Here is a 9,090-nt window from a genome sequence, read left to right as displayed (position 1 = left end):
TAAAAAAAAAAAAAAACATATTATAGCGTTTTGTTTAGCTATAATTTTTACATGTACAAACAAAGTAGAGAGGAAGCTCAAACATATAAAAACAAACCACCGTCCTTGCCCACATGAATGGTAGCTAACACAATAACAACCATAAACCACAAATCCGGTAATCAAAGCACTAAGCCAATCATTATAAATTTAAAAGATCCATTCACAAACTGCTATTAACTTCTCGTGCTGTAGTCTTGGACTCCATGACCGAGTCATAAGAAGCATGTAATCCAATCAAGATATAGTAAATCAACAGAATCCCAGTCCAGATTCCGAACCTTTCAAATGAAGCTTTGTCGATGGAGCCAAGAAGGAAAAGGTTGATGGCGATCGACAGTGAAGGCAACCACGGGACGAGCGGCACGCCCCACACGCGAGGATTTTTGGCCTGTGGGTCACCGAGCCATAGGGCCAGAGTTGAGAGAAATCATATGGAATTGGACACCACCAAGCCGATCCAGCCGTCGCTTGAGCCCCAGTACACGGCAGTTGCTATTGAAGATCCCACGATTAGAACCAGGCAGATTATGAGTTTGTTTTGGTCGGATGGTGTCGTTTCACCGCTGACGTAGTAGCGTCGGACGATCAGGCCGATGGCTACCAGCATGAAGATGAAGAGGGTGGAGATAGAGAGGAGGTTCGGGAGGATTCCCAAGCTTGTAAAGAAGGCGATTATTGCTGTAGCAGCGAGCATTGTGGCTGTTGCATTCACTGGAGTGCCCGTCCTTTCATGCACTTTGGCGAACCATGGTGAGATCATGTGGGTTCTGGCAATGTGGGTGAGATAGCGTGCCTGTCCAACCGCATTAACCAACAACACGGTGGTCATGCCTTTAATAGCACCAGCAGCCACAATGTACTTAGCCCAACCCCATCCAACAGCCTCAAAAGCCACTGAAAACGGCGCGTCCTCATCAATTTGTTGGTACGGCTGCATCAAGCACAAGGTAACCGCAAGAATGCAATAGGCTAATGTGGTGATCACCATTGATCCAACAAGACCAATAGGTATATCTTTAGCAGGGTTCTTAGTTTCCTCAGCCATTGTCGAAACGGCGTCGAATCCAACGTATGCAAAGAACAAAACGGCAGAGGCTACGAAGATGCCACGAGGGCCATAAGGGGCAAAGGGAGTGAAGTTTTTCGGGTTGGCCTTGGTGAGGCCGGCAATGACAATGAAGAGGATGATGGCAACGTGGAAAATGGAAGCAATGTAGTTGAAGCGGGAGGAGCCTTTGGTGCTGGCTACAGCCAAGGTGCAAATGACGATGATCACAATGATGGCGATGGGGTCGAGTTGGTTGTAGGAGTCGGGGAAAGACGAAACGTGGATGCGAAAATCGTTCGGATGGTGATTGCACAAAGTGGCAAAGTATGAAGTCCATGAACGGGCCACAGCAGCGCTGCCAATTATATATTCGAGGAGAATGTTGCCCGCTGCGATGAATGCCACGAAGTCTCCTAGTTCTACCCTTAGGTAGGCGAATGATCCACCTGAACAAATAATTACAACGAGCTCCTGTGGTTAGTAATTTAGAAAAAACTAAAAGGGAATCTAGAATAATTTTAAATTTGGATTATTGTAAAAGTATTGTTGAATTCAAAATATTTTTACCCTTTATATTTATAGATATTTTATACTTCTTGCATTCAAAATCTAAATTTTGTTTCAACCAATTAAGATGTCATAATAAAAATTTCAATACAATAACACAAAAATAAGACCCACTTCATTAAAGAAAAAGAAAAAAAAAAAAAAAAAAAAAAAAAAAAAAAAAAAAAAAAGCACATGTTAGACAACTTTTTAATTTTTTTTTTTTAATATTCAAAATACTATTACAGTTGGTACACATTTTAAAAATACTCATGAACTTTCAAGAGTAACAATAATATTCTTAACTTTAGAAAAAATATATATATAAATTACCATTGGTACCCTTACAATTAAAAAGGGAGATGATGTATAAGAAATAGATAAACCGTCTCCATTTCTATATTAGAGTTTAAAAATATTTTTGAATTTTTTTTATAAAAGTTAAAGGTATAATTCTTTTCCAAAGTTGAAGAGAATCTCTAATAAAATTTAAACATTTTTTTTTTTTATAGTCAAGAGGTGGAAAAGAATTAGTAAAGAATAAAATAATGAATAGAAAATTAATAGAAAAAATACAAGAATAAGTGTATAAAATTTTAAAACACTGTCGAAATAGAAATTAATTTAAAAATAAATAATAAAATATATAATATTTTGATGACAAACATAAACCAAATAGAAAAAGGCATGTACCAGCTGCTGGGATCTCCACGGCAAATTCAGTGTAACAGAAGACTGAAAGCATGGCGGAGACACCGGAGACGACATAAGACAAGACGACAGCTGGGCCGGCGTGTTTCTTAGTCTCAAGACCGGTGAGGACGAATATTCCGGCGCCGATGACAGCGCCGATACCGAACCACATAAGGTCCCACCATGTGAGGCTCTTCTTCATCTCGTGCTGGCTGCAAGCCTTCATCTCGACGAGCTCAATGTGCTCCCCGGACCTGGCCGTGAGCCGATCCAAGAGCCGGGCCGGCGTCTCCTTCAACGCTTTAGTGTAATTTCCCCAACTCTTAAACGACTCCTCTGGTAGAAAATCTTGCTTCGAACAACCACAAGATCTTCTTCTGATCCCTTCTCCACCACCGGCATCACCGTTTGGTTGACCCATTATGAATTCACACTGAAACAGTCAACCAAAAAAGAAACTAATGGAGAGAATCAAGTAACTTAAGACAAGACAGGAGAATAAGAAAGGAAAAGGGGGTTTATAAAGGAAAAGGGCTTGTACCACACTTCTTAACTCCAAATCATTCTCAACTGGATCCTCAATCATATTCCAATTCAAGCTGAATTTTAAAACTATTCTCCTAAAACTAGATTTAGTTAAATGAACGGATGGTTAACTTCAAACAATACGGTTTTACTTAGGGTACAATTATATATAAAAATATTTATTTAACTTCATAATTACTTTACTCACAAATTTAAGTATTATAATTAGTATGTAGTTTAATAAAACTCTACAAAATAGTCTTTACGGTCGAGATTAATCGTGAGAATTTTATAATATTCTAATATTCTAATACTCTACTTGCCTGAAGTCTAACACGTGGACCATTGTAAAAGGGAGAGAATTGAACTTGAAATTGTTGTCATGGGTTCACATAGTTGACTTGGATACAAATGACAAAATCGAACTTTTATTAAGGATAAATTGGTGACACCAGTCTAAGCAATCAGGTAAGTGGCTGTACTATCCGTATGGTTAGAAACCGATGTTGTATGATGACACATGCCCCATAGTTCTGCACGTGTCATATGCTTGATATGCGTGAAATGTTTATGAAATGATGTGATGCGTTTGACGATATGTTTGAGATGTGTTACGTGAATGATATAATATATGTTATGGTACCATGTGTTTAACGATATGTTTAAGATATGTTATTTCTATTTTCTTGTCTTAAATTAAACGTGTAAGTTCATGGCTTCATTTGCAAATATTGTATTTCGAACTACCACCTATGTTATTTATGGAATTCATGTGGTGATGCTTCTAATTTAAGCAAGAATATTAAGGACGTTACATTACGAGTGTGATATGTGATGAGAGAATTGATGGTGTTAATATAACACATGCGGAATCAATTTGGATCTTAAGCACTCTAAGTACATCAATTATAGTAAATTAGCTTGCATGTTCAAAAGCATTAAAACTCAATGAGTTTGAATACTAACCTTTTGTCGCTTAAGTTTCTTCACGAACTGGTTTCGAACCACCACTAGTGTCTTCTCCACTATTCTCCGGCCTTAGAACGGGATTGTGGAATCCGGTGAGTGACTAAACTTGGGAGGGATTTAGTATATATGAAAATAGAGTTTTTGAGAGGTTTTTCTCAATGTTTTTTTTCCAAAGGAAGACCTTTCATGTACCATGATCACTCTATTTACAGAGTCATGTTTGGATGTTCATGTAAATTTGAGATCACCAAATTTTGACACTCAAATGTTTGGGATTATGTAGCAAGCATGCATGTTTGAGTTAACCAAATTTTGACACTCAAAATTCCACTAGAACTTGTGGGGTTTATATGGCAAGCATGCAAGTTTGGTTAAACCAAATTTTAACGCCTCAAAATTCCACTAAGAAGTCAACATTTTGACTTTTTTCATTTTAATTCAACAATTAATTTGAATAATTAATTTCAAATTAAAGTAATATTAAATTATTAATTAAACTATTTAATTAATATTTAATATTAACTCAACACCAATCTCAATCAATTCCAACACATTTGATTAAAATATTTAAAACTTATTTAAATATCTCAAATTCTCTCTTTTTGTTTAATTCATAAATAAAACAAAAATGCGGTTAAATATATCGTATATATGTAGCGCATATTCCCTAATTTGAATTCGAACACTTCGAACTCACTCGTCACACTGTTCTATTGTTTAGTCCGATGTGAGCTAGCAGAGGGACCTAATGGACCTATAGATCATGGGCTCCAACGATCCAAGATTAACCGGTTAAACTCATTAACCTTGTTAATCAACAACACTCGTTAACTACTAGGACACTCCACTATAGTCTAGTAGTTGCACTCCCCTAACTATAGATATATTTCTGTCAATTTGATATAACCATGATTAGTAAGTCGATCCTTCACAGGTTGTTCGTAGCTAAAGATAGGTCAATTAGCCGTTTTACCCCTAAAGTTGCTTCTTGTTCCTTATGTCCCACTGATGTTAGGTCATGCCGGTAAAAAAAATTTATGTTAGGTCATGCCGGTAAAAAAAGATATTAAACAAATCAACTAATATCATCTCTCTTCCATCCTCTCACACGCCCACTTTCCCCTCAATACTCAACCAACTCCCCGTGCTCTCTCCCTTTCTTCCTATTCTCATTACATTATGTGCACATTTGTCCTAACACCACTATCTCCCATCATCAAAAATGGAAATCTTTCTCTTACAATTACAACATGAATCAATTCTGCAGGATGGTTATAAGCTTCGAGGGACAAGTCAAGCCAATCTTAAAAATAAAATAGAATGTCGGCCAACCAAGTAAATGACGTTATTATTGACATTGTTATATTTGATGCTGACACGTGCCCCGTGGTTATGCACATGTCATATATTTGATAAGTGTAAATCGTTTATGAATCGATATGACTATGATTTTATATGTATATGTTATAATATGTGAATGGCATGATAACTCTTACGTTATGATATGTTTGAGTAGAATACGAGAATGATGCAATGAACGTAATGTAATGATATGACTAAGATATTATTAATATAACGACACGGTTAGGTTATGTATAGAAATTGATATGGTTATGATAGATTGAAAAAACGATATATATATAGGTTATGTGTACAAAATGATAGATTGATAAAACTATATGGTTAGGGTGCGTTTGGAAAACAATATGCCTAAGGTATGTCCATGAAATGATACGACTATGAGATGTATAAGGACAATAAGGTTATGACAAGATTAAAAATACGATGTGACTAGGATATGCATTATAGGGTAGGTTTTGTTGGATTCAAACTCTCGTCCAAATATAACATATTTTAACTTGGATGTAATAACTTGCTATATATAATACACCCTATTAATTGTTATCAAGGATGGTATATATTTAGAAAAATAAGGTTAGAAAAATAGTGAGATTTAGATGGTACAACCGAGTAAATATTTGTTGTATACCAATTTGATATGATATATATGAAAGAAACAAAACAATGGATTTGTGAACAAAGCAAAAAGTTACCAACTTAAACTCCAACAAAAAAAAAAAAAAAAAATGAAGCCTCAAAACATAAACATATTCTTTCTGTCATATTGCTTGCTTTTAAATCAAACATGATTATTAGCTCATGTTTTGTAGAATCCGACTCAAAGATACAACATCTGTTTTTCCCGTGGGAAGTTGCAATTTGGAATCATATGAAGGATTCAATTCTCTTGGCTCACTGCAAGTCTAAAGACAACGATTTAGGCGAACATGAAATCGACCTTGGAGCGAAATACTCTTGGACCTTCAAAGAAAATTTTTGGCAATCAACACGATTTTGGTGCAATTTTAGCAGCAAACACGGACATGCTTCCGGTGAAGTATTTTGGCCAGAAATGGAAAATTGGTTTAGCGATCAATGTTATAATAGTATTTGTACTTGGGCAGCAAAAGACAATGGCATTTCCTTGCGCCTTGGTTCTTAAGAATCATATCTATTAGAGTACCCTTGGAAATGATCGTTGAGTTTTATTCGGTTGATTTAAACACAACTTCCAAGGATGTTGAGTTTCATTAGGTTATTCTTGATCTAGACACAAGAAAACCCTTATTGCTTTTCTCTTTTGGAGATTGAAGGTCAATTATTTTGTACTTGTTGAGCTAAAATGTATATGATGATAATAAAAATAAAACATGATATAGTTATATATATATATATATATAAACTTTTTTTTTTTTTTTTTTTTTTTTTTTTTTTGGAAAGATACAAGTTGTAAGGACCGGGCTGACTCGTTGGCTTCATAAAAGAACGAATTTTTTTTAGCGAAATAAAACAAAAAAATTTAAAACATAATATACATTATATCAAAATAAAGTTCATACATAAGTTTTTAAAACACAACCCAACATATTGAAGACACAAAATACCGAATGGACACAAAACGTTTTGAAATAAAAAGTTTGAGGACGACGGGTGAAACTTGTCTACGGCACCTACTCCAGAGTCCCCTCCAGACCTCAAAAAGCTCCTTATTACCTGAAAAATATGAAAAATAAGAAATGAGTACAAAGACTCAGTAAGTAGCCTACTTGTAGGCTCTTAATCATGTCCTTGATATGCTAGAGTATCACACTCTTTCTTTTCTTTTTCTTGTTCTGGTTGTAAGTACTTACGCTCTTTAGTTCTTATCCTTGACTTGTGGGTTCATATCTCGATCTATCTTGAGAACCTTGGTTCTTGGATCCTTAAACTTTAGTTCTAATCCAAGGGCCTTAGTACTATGGTTCTTAGGTCTTGGTTCTAAGTCTTAGAACTTAGAGCTTGATCCATGTTCTAGTCATTGATCTTTGTCTTGTTCTTGGTAATTTCTAGGTTCTTGTTTTGCTCTTTCAAGGATATCTAGTACTAAATTATACTTTACCCTATATATCATATTTGATATTTTATTATAAGCAAATATCTTTTTACCATAGGTAGCTTTTCATATATTGTTATTTCAATTTATTTCTTTTTTCCTATCCTTGTAATTTATTTGATTATAAATAGAGAAAATTGACACACCATTCAGGTGGGGGTGGTTTTGCAAACATTCTCAGGTTCGTTCTCCAAGACACTCCCCTAAGATTTACGGTACTATTCATGAACCTGACAACCGTTATCCAAGGTTTCATGCGTTCCAATTGAAAGAGTTTCATAATATTTGGAGGTTATCTAGTTCATGAACCGAAGCTAAATTAACTTATGGGTATTATGATCATTTTACATCATTTCTTGGTTTTCCTACTTAACCTTTTCAAATGACCACCAAATTTCATATATAGTCTTAACATACCATAATATGCATTTGAGTTAACATGCAACAGTTCATGCAATATTAACAAACATGCTCAACGGGAAGATAACGTCCATCTTCATCCGGAGCGAAGATTTCACATATTTTCTTTCCTCCTTTATCATGCATACATGCGATATCACATTCTCACTCTAAAATGATTTCAAAGTCAATCATATCTAGATTCTATTGATTTTCTTAATTAATTTATTTGCATGGCTTACATGCTAATATGTTAGGTCTAGCTAGCTAAGTTTATCAATTTTACAGCATGCATGCTTAATCCAAGCAGTTCCTACAAGTACTACTCGTGGGAATCCAAAAGGTTACTTACTTGGTTAACGCGTGTTTTTTCGATCTCGAGTCTCTCACTGGAGAGGGTTCCAAAAATTATGAAAATTCCTCGATGGGTCCTAATTCACATAATAATAAGGTCAGTATTTTAATTGGGATGAAAAACAAGCAAACAGGCGAAAAAGGGGTGAGAATAAGGGGCTCCACGTGCCTGCACGCACAGGCAAGCTCCCCCACGCGCTGGCACGCGCCCCTCACGCGCAATGAACACAGGCGGTCAGCTCGGGCATCGCGTGAGCATTGGCTCACATCGAACCCCAACGACGCAAACTTACCCTTTAAATTTTTTGGAAGTCACACATGGCGCACGGGTCAATTTGGTGGTTCCAGACGCTGTTCAATTCACGTGAACATTTTGATTTCGGTTTGACGCGAATCTGCGCATATTGATGCGTGTCAACAGGTAGGCTGAATGCATTTCTCTAGCAAAATGCTGCCACGTGTCACTCACTGGCTCCACCGCGCTACTTTGTAAATTAGGCGACGAGTGGCAACAATTTTCTCTCTCATGCGTGTTTTAAATTTTCTACGACTTTCCCACTCAATTCGGTCACCCGTGCTTCCAGGAAGCGGAGGGTGTCAGGGACTTCTTTGAGGAATAGCATTTCCTCCTCTATTAGCGTAAGCCGGTCGGCTTGTGCTTTGGGTGTTGACTTTGTCGCTGACATGATTTCGGTCTTTACGATGTTACGGAGCTAACAAAGCTGTGATACCACTTGACACAATCGCACTTTCGAAGGCAGCGGACTAGCGATTGTGCGGCACTCAGTTTCCAACGACAAGTGAGCTAAGCCAGTTTGTTCTTGCGTCGCCTACGGCCAAGCGACGTATGATCGAGCCTCTAGCCTCGGTTTTAAAAGAAGGTTTTAAAAAACGAGGAGAGAGAGAGATTTTAGAAAGAGAGATTTTGGAAAGAGACGTTATATAAGCAAGCAAGAGAAAGATAACAATAGCTTAGCATATATAACCTTGGGTAGGGAGAAGTTTACAACTAGTCATATCCCAGTACATTCTGAGCCATTTTATGTCTGGCATGCCTAGGCATGATATTCTTGAGGCGTCA

At 36.6% G+C, this 9,090-nt stretch overlaps 1 pseudogene; it reads right to left on the bottom strand.

Moving 5' to 3' along the window:
- Nucleotides 1-202: 202 nt before the first annotated feature.
- LOC147793618 (cationic amino acid transporter 1-like) lies at nucleotides 203-2,799 on the bottom strand (annotated as a pseudogene).
- Nucleotides 2,800-9,090: the final 6,291 nt, after the last annotated feature.

The sequence above is a fragment of the Cucurbita pepo genome, chromosome 2 (assembly GCF_057944985.1).
Source record: "Cucurbita pepo subsp. pepo isolate OVF chromosome 2, ASM5794498v1, whole genome shotgun sequence".
Lineage (NCBI taxonomy): Eukaryota > Viridiplantae > Streptophyta > Magnoliopsida > Cucurbitales > Cucurbitaceae > Cucurbita > Cucurbita pepo.
This window is presented reverse-complemented; position numbering and strand designations above follow the sequence as displayed.